The 13,369-nt window shown below is 56.6% G+C and overlaps 1 protein-coding gene across 6 annotated transcripts in view; it reads left to right on the top strand.

Annotated features, from left to right (window-relative positions):
• Positions 1-13,369, top strand: part of MGAT3 (beta-1,4-mannosyl-glycoprotein 4-beta-N-acetylglucosaminyltransferase) — a 37,612-nt gene that overhangs the window by 18,385 nt on the left and 5,858 nt on the right. The window contains exon 1 of one of the 6 annotated variants that reach the window (XM_073882744.1): positions 808-1,030. The exons of the other annotated variants lie outside the window; for them this stretch is intronic. The gene's annotated coding sequence lies outside the window, so the exon portion shown is untranslated. Of the gene's footprint in view, positions 1-807; positions 1,031-13,369 lie in introns of those variants that run through there. 6 annotated transcript variants of the gene reach the window in all.

Here is a 13,369-nt window from a genome sequence, read left to right as displayed (position 1 = left end):
CTTGGAATAGACGCGCTTGGTGATAGACGTGCGGGGTCCACAAGGGGGAGGGTTGAGGATGGCTCCTGGGCTCCTGGCCTGGGCAGCTGGGTGGATGGTCACATCACATCGAGGCCCAGGAGGAGGAATGTTGGGAATGCCCGAAGTCGTCCCGGTGTCCCTGGGTGCCAGGCTCAGGTCACAGGTTATCAGCTCAGGTTGCTGGGACAACTGTTGGAGTGAGTTCTTTGTGCCCGGTTTTGCAGCCATGGACCCGCCGGGTCTGCTCCTCTCTGTCCCTTAACCCCACGGCACTCTAGCCTCTTGAGGATAGTTGCACCCCCCTGCCTGTGCCCTGTACCCCGGGGGAAGTGCCCATGGGAGCACCTCTGCTCCTGCCTGGGTACACAGGACTGACCTCTGCAAGGGCACCCTCCCTCCCCCGTGCAGGGGCGTTCCCCCCCACCACTCCCCAAGGTGCAGCTCATGGAACAGAGCCTGTCCACACTGTGGCTTGAATCTGTGGCCCTCCTGGCCCTGTGCAAAGGCCCCATGAAGACAGACGAGGCGTACGTAGGGTACATCCTCCCCACCCTTCCCCCACCCACGGGCCTCTGGGCTGGAGATGGAGCTGAAGCTCTGCACTGAAGTGGCCCTTTGTACATTGTCCCCCTGGAGGCTGGGGGAGCCTGGTGGGCGGGGCCGGCACTGCCCGATACCCTGCGCTGATCTCAGCAGGGCTGAGGAGCGAGGTGGGGGTGGGGGGGCTTTCTCTGGGCCCGGGAGCAGGACAGAGCACCCTGCTAGGTATGGGTATGCACTGGCCAGGCCTGCTGCCCCAGGCCCCCCAAACTAGATGATACTTGTCACTCAGAGTCTGTCATCATTTCTCTTCAGAGTTTGGTCGTCACGCAACAGCTGTTTCTGGAGCGCCTTCTCTGGGCCTGGCTTTGTCCAAGGGGGTGGGGAGCTGCCGAGACCGGTGACCGGTGACTGAGGTTCATGATGCCCCTGCTCTCCTGCTGTTGACGTTCCAAGCGCCGGGGTGTGGGTGGGTAAGACAGACCACTAACACGTAAACAAGGAGACAGCTCACTTCCGCAGTGGTTGCCGGGGGGGGGGGGGGGGGGGGGGGACCGGGGGGGGGGACAGCCACTCTAGCCGCTGGGGCGGGAGGGCCCCTCTGAGCAGGCAGCCACATTCCAGATAGAGGAACAGCCAGGGGGAGGACCATGAGGATGAAAGGTGGGGACTGTGGCCGGAGCCCAGTGGACGAGGGAGGCGAGGGCATCGAAGATTCAGGGACCAGATTGGCAGGGCCTGTGGGCCCAGAGAGGAGCTTGGGTTTCATTCTGAGCCAGACTGGGGTGGGGGGGGTGGATTGGGTGGGCGTAGGGTCTTGTGGGAGGGGGTTGAGCTGGGGATGGGGGACATGTGGCCTGATGGGGACTTGGCAGTGACAGAATTTGTGGGGCCCAGTGTCAAATGAAAATGTACACCCCTTGTTCAAAAAGTAAGAATGTCAGGCGTCTCGGTGGCTCAGTTGGTTAAGCGACTGCCTTCGGCTCAGGTCATGATCCTGGAGTCCCGGGATCGAGTCCCGCATCGGGCTCCCTGCTCAGCAGGGAGTCTGCTTCTCCCTCAGACCCTCCCCTCTCTCATGTGCTCTCTCTCTCTCACTCTCAAATAAATAAATAAAATCTTTAAAAAAAAAAAAAGAATGTCAAGACAGGAAGAAGAAAAATAAAGGAGGCAGGCCAGTGAGGAGGAGGAGGCATGGGGCTGGGTCCTGGGAGCCTTTTGGAAGGGGGTGCCAACAGGCCTTGCCGTGCCTTCCGCCTCGGGGAGCGGCAGGGGATGAACTTTGGCTCAGGATCTCAGAGGACTGGTCTGTGTCGGGGCTTTTTGGATGCGACCCTCTTTACCCCTCATGGGGTGAGGGGCTGGGAAAGCCCTTGCCCTGGGCAAGGCTGAAGGCAGCAGCCGAGAACTTGCCCCCTGAATGAGGACCCCTAGAAGTGGTGAGTGGATGTGAGTCCCAGGCAGGTCCCTCAGCCCCCCTCAGCCCGTCTCTTCACCCCGCCGATGGCTGTGAGGATAAATGGAGTAAGGCATATAGCATCTGGCAGCCAGGCCGTTCAGGAAGTGCCAGAAGGTGAAGATGATGGAGGCGCCGCCTTCTGGGAGGAATGTTCCAGACCCACTTGCTCCCCAGACCGGTCCAGCCCTGCCCAGTTAGAGGGTTTAAGCTGCATCCGGATTACTGACTCAGGAGGGTGGCCGCTGAGATGGGGGGCCCAGGCTTGTGGGGTGTTCTTGCCAGCCCCACTAGGCTCCACAGACTCAGATGCCCCCCCACCCCCCCACCCTCCCACTTTGCTGTCACCACACTGGGGGTGTCCTCCTCTGTGAGGTGGCTCCTTCTCGGGTCTCAGCTGAAATGTCCTCTCTTCGGGAGGCCCACCCTGACCCCTGGCATCCTCTGTTGGCCCGTTTTCTCATGTGTCCTCTGTCCCTTCCCCGGACTGGGCTCTAGGGGAGGACCTCATCTATGCATCTTGTTCCCTGCTGCACCCCCAGCTCCAAACCAGGACTGATCTGGCTCTCTCCACCCACCTCAGGCAGGGCAGAGGCACCAGCGACCTGTAAGCCTCACATCCCCACCCCCTCCAGCCCCTGGGCTCCTTCCCTCCCCCCAGGTCCAGCCCCCAGCAGAGCAGCTACGCCTCTCAATTCCTCATACGGCAACGGCAAATCCATGACTATATGTGGCCCTGCTGACGGGGACACAGCCAGATCCCTGTGCCTGAAATTCCACCTTAGTGCTCATCCCTTTGGCTTGTCCCAGACATTCACTGAATGTCTGGGCCAGGCCCCATGCTGGGCTCCGGGAACACAGGGTCAGCCTGACTTGGAGAATCACAGTGTGGGAATGGAATGAACAGGGCCGGGGACAAGGCCAGTCGCTGCTGAGGTTTACTGTGACAGGGCAGAAGCAGGGATTGGGAGAGACATGATCTCTGGCTCGGTGGCCGCCAGTCACGCTTGGGTGGCCACCACCCTCTCCTCCCACCTCTGCCCCAGCAGCCCCAGCACCCCTGCTGGGATGCGTCCACATGCCCTCTCTGGACCACGGAGGGGACGCAGGCAAGAGGCACAGCCCGCTCCTGGCATGGCTGTTCCCCGAGGCCCCGGCTGTGAGTGTGGCCATCACAGCACTTGCAGCCCTTCCGAGATGGACGTCCACCTCTGCCCGGCTGGGGGTGTTAGGCCTTTCTTTAGTATAGAAGTTTTTCTGCGAACGAAATCTTAGGAGAAACTCTAATGTATGAAATTGAAAAGCTGAGAGAGCATCTTCTTGATTGTTTGTGGGGAGCTGTCCGCGGCTTCGTTACCTCTCCCCGTCGTCATCTGGTCCCAGGAGCACCCTGGGGATTCCCCAGAACCTGGTTTGGGGACACCTGTTCTCAGTGCCCACAGAGCCCTTTCTGTGGGATGTTGGTCTGTGTCTGCATCGAGCCCCCCCTTCCCCTCCCCAAAGCCACCCACCAGGAGTCCCTGCTTCCTCCTCAGATGCCGCAGTCTCCCTCCTGTGGCAAACATTCACCTGCCCCTCACCAGATAACGTTTCATCCCTACCGGGTGGTCGCTCTCTCAAGCAGTGTTCCAAACACTTTAAATACATGAAATCCTCACTACAGCCCTGTGACCTGAACACCGTGGCCCCACCTTGCTGCCTCTGCACAATGAGGCCAGGCCCCCTCTACCCTTAGGCGCCCCCCCTCCCCGGGCTTGGGCTCAGCTCCTCCCCTTCCTCCTTCCCAGACTTTCCCAGGTCCCACCTCCAGCCCACCTCTCCCGCCCCCCCCAGGCTGGGACCCTCCTCCCACTCCCTCCCTCTGTCGCCCCAGCCGCTCACCGCCACTCTCCACCCTGGCCCTAGGTCCCAGGCTGGATGCCCCAGTCTGCCTCCTTGCCTCCTGTACCCTCCCCTCCGCTCCTGCTGCCTCCTCCCAAGCCCAGCCCCACCATTCCCCCAGGGCTGCCGCTGTCAGCCCAGCCCCCTGCCCCCTCCTCCCCAGTCCCCGCTAAACCTTCGCGCTCCAGTTCCATAGCAGCTAGCACGTGTGGCTATTAGACTAAGATTCAAATTAAGTTAAATTATAAATTAGTTTCTCCATCTCCCAGTCAGTTTCAAGTGCTCGGTAGCCACGTGGGGCTGGCGGCTGGTGTATTGGACAGCGTAGCGTGGCTGTTTCCACTATCAAGGAGAGTGCTGCTGGGTGGCTCTGGAAGCCGCTACTGGTCACCCTCAGGCACAGGGGTTGCTCCGCTCAGAGCCTTTCAGGGGTCTGGGGCTCAGGCCAGTGGCACCTCCTCCCCACCCCCCATAAGTGGAGGCAGTGTGGGTGTGCGCAGGTGAGCAGAGGAATGCTCTGCAAGTTGCTTTGCACTCTGAGCTTCAGTTTCCTCATCTGTAAAGTGGGGATAGTAAGTCCTACCTCCAAGGATGGCTGGGAGGGTCAAGTGTATGTAAAACATATGCCGACAGCTGGTGCATATCTAAGCGTGTGATGAGTGGCGGCCATGACGTTAACATGAATAAGGCAGGGGAGGGGCAGATGTCAGGAGGCAAGGGTCACAACAGCCATGAGCCTCAGTGCGGGACAGTGGGAGCCACTGCAGGCTTCTGAGCCATTGGCTGACGCCTGAGCATGACTAATCTGTTTAGCCTCCAGCACTGTCCAATAGAACATTCTGAGCTGGTGGAAATGTTCTTTGTCTTCACTACCCGTGGGCCTCTGGGGACCAGACACTGATGTCCTCGGTGGGCCAATGACCAGTGGGGAAAGAGGAGAAGGCCCCGGGGAGCTGAGGGCAGGTCCCCGCCTTGGGAACCACTTTCTCAGGCACATGCTAACCACCACTCTGTGGGAAAGTTCTCAGGCGTCTGGCAGGGGGCTGGAATCAGGCGGAGTGGGGAGGGGTTTGGAGCAAGGAGAGAGGGCCAGGGCACATGGGCTGCTTGTGGGGGAGGGGGACGGGTGGGGTTCACCATGGAAAGGGCTCCTGAGCATGGGCATTGGGCTGAAGCTTCAGCCGGCCCCCTGCTCTGGAGCTAAGCCAGCAAGAAAGAGTAGGACCCAGATCCTTGTGCCCAGGGGAGGGGCCTGGGCGCCCCATCTGGCTGGTCCAAGAATGGCTCCCAGTGTATCTGTGCCTCTCCTTTGGGCCTTTTTTCTTATCCGTGGATGGGAGCAGCAGCAGTTCTCCCGCCCGCGCCATGGTGAACGGGGTTTGCCGGGACTTTCCAGTTCCTGGGCAACTGGGGTCCTTGGCCAGGGCTGGCCCTTTGAGCCGACTTCTCTCTGAGGAGTGCCGGGGAGTAGAAGTCCTGGGGACTGGGGGGCAGGGTACACCAGACCCTCCCTCAGCCAAGCCATTCATGTTTAGCCTCAGACAGAACCCCCAAATAAGCAGCCCTGCTGGGCCCCAGGTCTACCTGTCGGCAGGTGCAGGGTGCTTGGGGAATCTTGGTTCCCATCTGCTTCATTCCCACAAGCCCTGTGTGGCTGAGTGAGTAGCTTAACCTCGAAGGTCCATTTCCTCATTTACAAAACAGAGACTCACATACCTTCCTCCAGGGTGGGCCCCAGGAAGGGGCCCCTAATTTTTCCAGCTGTTGCAGGGGCAGCGCCTGGCACACTGCAGGTTCTTGGGAAATGTCCACCAGTAGCCTGGATGATGCGCTGGCTGTGGGGTGACCCCCGGGTGTAGGCTTGACCCTTATGGAGCTCTGCCTGATGGATAGGAGCCGAAGGAATGAATAAAATGATGAAAGCTAAAGAAATAAACACAGCGTCAGTTGTTTCTTGCATCTTGCCAGAACTCTGGAATTTGTCGGACTCCATAGCTGCCTCCTCTGCCCGTCCCTCTGTGTAGGATCATGGAACCTCACATTAGAAGGACGCTTATTTTGCCTCAGAGTCTTCTGATTCCTCAGGCGCTGCCTTGCTCTGCCTAACCCCAAGGAAGGACCCGGAAGCAGTTGCAGATGCTCCAGGGAGGCTGATTTAAAGAATTTCTTTAAAATTCTTTTTGGAATTTGGAAAAAAAAAAAGCACCAGCCCAACGTGCTTGGAATGGGTGGCGCTGAGAATTGGACAAGCAGAGGCCAGATGGGCACTTGGCAGGAGCACTGGCCTGGGGTGAGGGTTTGGACGATATTCTTATCCGGGGCCCTTCAGACCCCGGGAGAGGAGTCTGGACCCTCTGTGGGACTCCAGATTCCCTGGGCTCCAAAAGCCAGATGAGTCACTGAGATTGCCCGGTGGGGTGATGGGAGTGCCAGTCAGTAGTAAGCAGCCTTCCAGTTGGCTCAGTCCTTTAACAAAGCCGGCCAGGAGCAGGCCTGGCGTGTTCAGTCATGTCATCTGCATTTGGTTGCCTGGCAGGAAAGGCAAATGGAAGGAAAGAAACAGGCATTTTTAGAGCATCTACCAAGTGCTGGGCTCCATGCAGGATGCTTTGATACCACGGCTCATCCAGATCTCCCAACAGGACTGCAAGGGAGAGGATATCTTCCTTCTATGGCTAAGACTGAGGCTCAGAGAGGCTAAGTAACTTGCCTGAGGGCACACAGTAAATTACAGCACTGGGGTTCAGGCCAAATCTTCCTGATTTCCAGTGACAATGAAGGCCAGTGTTCACTGAGCACCTACTTGATGCATAGGCACAGTTACTAGTCCTTTGCATGGATTAATTCATTTGTTATACCTCCATTTTACAGAGAAGGGGAATTGAGGCCGGGAAAGGTAGGATAACTTGCCAAGGTCAGAGGCAGTGTTCGGATGGGACGTCACAACCCTTGTGCCTACCCTGTGTCTTAGGCAGAGTTTGCTGCCAAGATACACCTCCTGCCTCCCTCATGGAGATGGGCAGAGCCCTTGGGTCACATAGGATAAGACCGGAATGGGGTGGTGGTGAGCACAGGGAGGCAGGCTTCAGCTCAAAATCAAGATGCCCTTTCTTTTTTTAAGATTTTATCTATTTATTTGACAGAGAGAGACACAGCGAAGAGGGAACACAAGCAGGGGGAGTGGGAGAGGGAGAAGCAGGCTTCCCGCAGAGCAGGGAGCCCGATGCGGGGCTCGATCCCAGGACCCTGGGGTCATGACCCGAGCCGAAGGCAGACGCCCAATGACTGAGACACCCAGGCGCCCCCAAGATGCCCTTTCAAGCAGATGAACTAGTTGATGGAGAGAGAGGAAGTGGGGGTGCATTCAGAGGTACTCCCAGGCTGGGGTTTGTAGATGGACCATTTCCTGCCCAAGAGGGGAGATAAGGTGAGCTGTGCAACCTCCCAAGATTTCCCCTCATGGCATTTCCAGAGCGTCCTGAGCACCTACTAGGTGTCAGACCTCTTTGCTGCTGGACGCAGACCACAGCTGATCCCTTCACCCAGTGTAGGAGTTGAGTGCCCCGTGGCTGTTCCAGAACTGAGGACACCAGGGATCAGGTGTCTTGAGGCCGGCAGGGAAGGGGGCCAGAGAATGGTGGGCAGGGGAAGTGCCCATTAGGACATCAGCCACTTAACCACGGAGGAGGCTGGCAGGGGCCAGGGAGAGGCTGGTGGAGGCCATTCCCGGGGCTGAGCTAGGACCCTGGTCAGCGCAGGCTAGCTCAGGACCATGGAGAGCTCCACAGGAGCCTCCCGTCACTCCAATGACAGCTGTCAGGGTATGTCTGCATCCATGAGGCTCCTGCTGGCCTGGCCAGGCCCACAGTCATAGCCTGTGGTCTCCAGGGAGCACCTGTCCTCTCTGCCCCAGAGCCCCCCACCCCAGACTCAGCCTGAGCCCTGACCCTGAGATCATGGATGGGTTGTGGGGTTTGGGCTCTTCTGTTCTCCTCCCTTACCCAGTCAACCTTCTAAGCAGAGCCCAGAGAAAGTGGGCACAAGGAGGAGAAGGAAAGAGCAGGAAGAGGAGGGAAGGAAGAAAACCTGCCCAAGGGCACCTTCTGGGGCATGGCCACAGCCACAAGTCAGCACAAGAAGAGGAGGCCCAGGGTGGGCTGATCCTGCCACCATCCTGGGTCAGGGTCAGCCTTAGCCTCCCCCATCCCTGATTATCTGCTACCAGGAAGCACCCAGTCCCCCCCCCCACCACCACCACCACCTTCATGCAGGAGACCCAGGCCCCTGGGCTGGGTACAGCTCATGGAGTGTGTATGTTGGGGTGGGGGTGCTGGGGAGGCTCTCAGAGAGTCTGAAATTCCTCCTTTCCCCGGCTCCCCAGGAAGCAGGGCGTCCTTCCCCAGCCCCTCCACCTTCCGACTCAGTTTCTGCCTAGGCTTCGCTTGCTGAGCCCCTGCCCTGCTCCTTGCTCCTCTGCGACGGGACAGCACCCACCAAGGCCCAGGCTTTGCCAGGGGCTCACCTCCAAGCCTTTACTCCTGCCGTGCCCCCACCCAAAGGTTCTCTCTGCCAGGCTGGGACATAGCAACAGGAGTAAGAAGAGTTAAAGTTTATTTCGTACTCACTATGAGCCAGGCACTTTACATGGATTATTGAACCCTCATTTTATAGATGAAAAAAAGGAGGAAAGTTGTGAACTTGCCCAAGGCTACATAGGAGATGGCAGAGCCAGGATTTTGAGTCTTGTTCCAGAGTCTGTGGGTATGGAAGTGATGGTGAGCACATTGAGGAGGCCCAGGGCAATGCAGGGTGCTTTTGTTGAGCACCTTCTGTGTACAGCTCCCTGCCCCAGGGAGCTGGTAGACCAGCTGGGAAGACAGAGGTCAGGGAAGGTGAGCTCAGCATGGTGAGCATTGGGAACAGGGCAGGGCTATGGATTGGTCTCTCTGATTTGGTTTCTCATTTAAAATAGGCAGGACAGGAATGATTATATCCATTTTATAGATGGGGGAGTTGAAGCTCAGAGAGGCCAAGCAATCTTGAGACTCAGGTTGACAGTGGCTATTTAAACCCAGAGGCTGATGCAGGGAGTCAGAAGAAGGGTTGGCAAAACTCAGTTTGGCTCTTCCAGGTTCTAACCCGGGACAGAAGCTACTTGGTTTCAAGAGAGGCCGGCCCTGACACAAAGCAAGCACTGGAGAAATATCCAGTGAATTTTACTGAAATGAGTAAGGGCCTAAGTATGGCCTCTGAGCTGCCTAAGGTCATCCTCAGCAGCAGGAGGGACCCAGACAGGGGTTTTGTCCTTAGGGAACTGCCTGCCTAGGCCTTGGAGGGCAGTGGGCCAGCCCCTTAGATACCCCAAGTCCTTCCTCAGCGAACTTGCTTCTCCAGGCAGGTCCTGGCCACTGCACCCCACCTGGGGTCCTGAGTTCCCAGAGGGGCTCAAGCTAATGCATGCCAGCCAGCAGGAGTAGGGGGTGGAGAATGGTGAGCTGGACAATGCCCCCCAACCCAGCTCCTCCTCCCAGAGCCCACAGGGGGATGTCAGATGCAAAGCATTGCTCACCCCACCCCCATCTACCCTGTGAAGCTTCTAGACCAAATGTACTGGGGAAGGGACATGAGATTTGGATCCAGAGACCAAAGTCAACAGCCAGGCTCTGCCATTAGCCCGCAAAGTGGCTGGCCACGCCCCTCACTCAGCCTCAGTGTTTGCATCTGCTGGGAGGGATGCTGCTTGAGGGTGAGAGCAAGGACCTGCAGAGACGGCCTGACTCAAAGCCCAGCTCTGCTGTTCACCCATCTCCGTGAAGGCTGTTGAGGGGTGGCCCCTACCCCAGTCAGAGGCTTCTCCGTCCTTCTCGGTCCAGACTCCTTGCTCACATTTCACATCCAGGTCTTCAGCAAATCCAAGAGAACCTAAGTGCTTTCTGCACAGCTCTCACCGTGGTTCAAGCCGCCCCCGTCACACGTGGATGGTGCTGGGGCCTCCTCGCCACGCTCCCTGCTCCACCCTGCAGCCAACCGTGTGCTCTCAACAGAGCAGCCTGAGTGAGTCTGTGCAGACCAAAGTCAGGTCATGTTCCTCCTCTGCCCAGAATCCTCCTGTGAAAGCCACATTTCCTGCTGTGACCCCAGGCGCCGTGTGATCTGGGCCCATCCTGTCCACCTCCGTCCTGAGCACCGGCTGTTCCTTCTGCCCAGAACCTTCTTCCCCTGCCCCCTCGTCTTTGTCAAGTCTCCATCTTCTCAGTTAGGCCTGCACTGAGCACCCTGTTTGTCACCGAGCCCACTCTACCTCCTAGCCTTTACCCAGCTTTTTCTCTGGAGCACGACTCTTTCTAATGCACAGTATTACTTGACTCATTTATTTCTAGTTTATTGCAGTCCCTTGTCCTGTTCACCCCCAGGTATGCTGCACGGAGGTGGGTCCTCGTTTGCCTTGTCTCCTGGGCTCCCAGGGCCTAGCTAGCACAGTGCCTGGCACACAGCGGGCTCTTGATAAGTAGTTGCTGCGTGAGTGGATGATATGGGTCAGGTGGGCACCCTGTGGGGTATTGTGTGGGTCAAATGTGATGGTGGCTGTTCCATCCCCTGGCTTGTCTTCACTGGTCACCAGTAGACTCTTCATGGGTGTCACCCTACTTGGGTTGAATGTGGCAGATGGAAGGGGCTCAGGACAGATTTACCACTGGACCCCACAGAGTCTGACCCTTACCAATTGTGACACTGGGTAAGTTATGTCATTTTCTGGCCTCGGCGTCATCTGTAAGATGGGGATGACAATGGTACCTGCTTCGTGTTGCGAAGATTCAGTGAGGTCTAGTGTGGAATGTGCTCGGGACAGTCACTGGTTTGTTAGCGTCAGTGACCGTCAGCTTTGCTGTGATACCTGATGGGTTCTTGGCGAAGCTTTATAACAGACGTAGAAATTCTGCCAGCTGGGGCCTAATTTGGTTCCACAGATTTAGCCCACAGCTGGGCCACCTGGAGGGCTCATCTCAGCTGTAAGGAGGGAGGAAGGTGCTGGCATGGGAACAGAACTGTCCTAATGGCCTTTGGGAAAAACCTTGTCATCTTTCTGAGTCTCCGTTTCCCCATCTGTAAAATGGGTGGTTACAGTAACCTCCCAAGGTGCATGAGATTTGCATGAGACCTCAGGAGCCAATGCTTTATTTATTCAGTTTCCTATTTAGTTGCCACTCAGTGGAAAAAAAAAAAGTATTTCAAGCACTTACTGAAATACATGAAGATAAGATAAAAAGGGATCGGGGAGTAAGAGTGAAGGAGGAGTAAGCGTGAAGCTGAAAGTGAAGGTGTCCCAGAAAATCTGGTCTGTGAGGCACTGACTTGCTCCAGGCCGACCACCGTGTGCTTCGGCATCTCCTAAGCAGCCCAAGCAATGAAATTAGCCACACACACTTGATTCTCCGCAGCAAGCCAGGCTGGAGCCTTATCAAGGGCCCTCACTCTGAAAGCTCCAGTGAAAGGGGGATCCCAAGCACCTGGTGAGTCTGTTCTCCGAAGGGCACATCTGGCCAGGTGTAACCAGATCCTGAAAGCCAGCCCGGCCGGGGAGCCGAGGGGCAGCTGGGTCAGGGTGACCCTGGTGAGGCTGTAGGGGCCCTTCTCGCTCAGCAGGGCCACTGCTGCTGGGGGGAATGAGCGGGAGTGGCAGCCTGGCCCCGCCCTCCACAGCTCATGGGCTAGTTCAGTCCAACAAGGGCCAGGATTGGGGTGTGCTCCATAGAGGCAGGTTTCAAGTGGGAAAGAAGAGCCTGCCAGAAGGATCAGGGCTGCCTTACTAGGTCCTCAGGGCCCTCTGGTGGGTCAGTCTGGAGGCTTCTGCTGTGCTGACCTCCATCTGCAGTGTTGCCTGATGCCTGGTCTCTGCCACAGCAGGAACTCCTATCTACCCGTCTGTATCGGGCCTCACCCCTCTGCCCCACCACTCACCCTGCTGGCCTGGTCTGCCTGGTCTCACTTTGCCAGAGTAGGGCTGGGATCCCTTAGAGAGAGAGGAGCCCAGAAGACCCACTTCCAAATGTTGCCAAGGAGCAGCCCCTCCCTCCCGCCTTCCCAAAAGCCAGTGGAGACCAGCAGCAAACCGCCCCCGCCCTGGGACAGCTGACATTTAGCAGAGGCCAGGTCCCCCGCCCCAACTGTCCTGCCTTACTGCCGGCAGTCAGCTGTGCCAGCCACCCTCGGGCAGGCTCCAGGAGGGCTGGGCATCCAAACTGGAGGAGGTGGGTCCCCTTGGAACTGAGAGTGCAAGTACCCCGGCCCGGGGACTTGGCAGCCACTCCACTGTTCCTCACCACCCTCCTCAGGACTCCTCACCAACGTGAAGCTGGGAAGGGGGTAGAACAGGAGGCAAGCCACCCAGGTTCCTGCCCCAGCTTTGTAACAACAAGCGGGTCCCTGAAGCCCCCTGGGTCCTGGTTTCCTCCTCTGTAAAATTAGAAGATTGGAGGAGGTGGTTCTTAAAATCTCTTCTAGATCAAACATTTCATGATTCTGTGCCTTATGACCACATAGCTTAGAGAAAAGTATGTCGGAACCTTCCAGCCTTGAAAGGACGGAAGTTTATTGAGCACCTGCTGCCCACCGGGAATGCTATAGCCATTTCACAGGTGTAGAAACTGAGGCTTAGAATGGTGAGGAGCCTTGCTTAAGATCAGAGAAGTTTGAGGCCAAGTGTGCATCTTTCCACTCTCCCCTGCTGTCCTCAGAGTTAGGAAGTGGAGGGGAGTGTATGGTAGCGAGGCACCCAAATGACCCAGAGAAGTAAGGAGAAGCCACAGAAAGGAGCATTTGAAGGGAAAGAATGTTCTACGTGGAAGGACAGTGCCTCACTCATGGGGATCTATGGAAGGGAAAATGCAAACACCAGATGCCAAAGGCCAGTTTCTGTCCTAGCCCCTCCTGAGACACGATAGATCATCCAGCCAAGTCACTGGTCCTACTTGGGCCCCATGAGTGTAGCCTCCCAGCCTGCCTGCGCACCTCTAGGACAAAACAAGCTGGAGGATTATAGTCAGAAGTGTGTTCTTGCTCCGCAGGTTCATTCATGAGATAAATAGCACATCTGAATGAAGTATAGACTTCAGTTAATAGTAATGTGGCCATTTCAATTTTTGAGTTATGACAAATGTATCACAGTGGTGTAAGACATTAACCATTGGGGAGACCAAGTGAGGAGTGTAAGGGAACCCTCTGTGCTATCTTTGCAACTTTTCCGATATGCTACAAATATTCTACAATAGAAAGTTTACTTAAATTGTAAAAAACAATATACAAGGCTCTCCATTCCACAGCCATAAGCTAATTGATAAATCAAACTGTAAGTGAATAGAAAGAATGGTTATACTCATGAGTCACTCATGAATAGAGAGTGATTCATTCAAAATAACCATGGAATATTGTGTGGGATTTAAAAGGAAATGGTAGATTTATTACTACTGATAC

This window comes from Callorhinus ursinus, unplaced genomic scaffold (assembly GCF_003265705.2).
Source record: "Callorhinus ursinus isolate GAN/ISIS: 27379988/994484 unplaced genomic scaffold, GSC_fseal_2.0 scaffold48, whole genome shotgun sequence".
Classification (NCBI taxonomy): Eukaryota; Metazoa; Chordata; class Mammalia; order Carnivora; family Otariidae; genus Callorhinus; species Callorhinus ursinus.
This window is presented reverse-complemented; position numbering and strand designations above follow the sequence as displayed.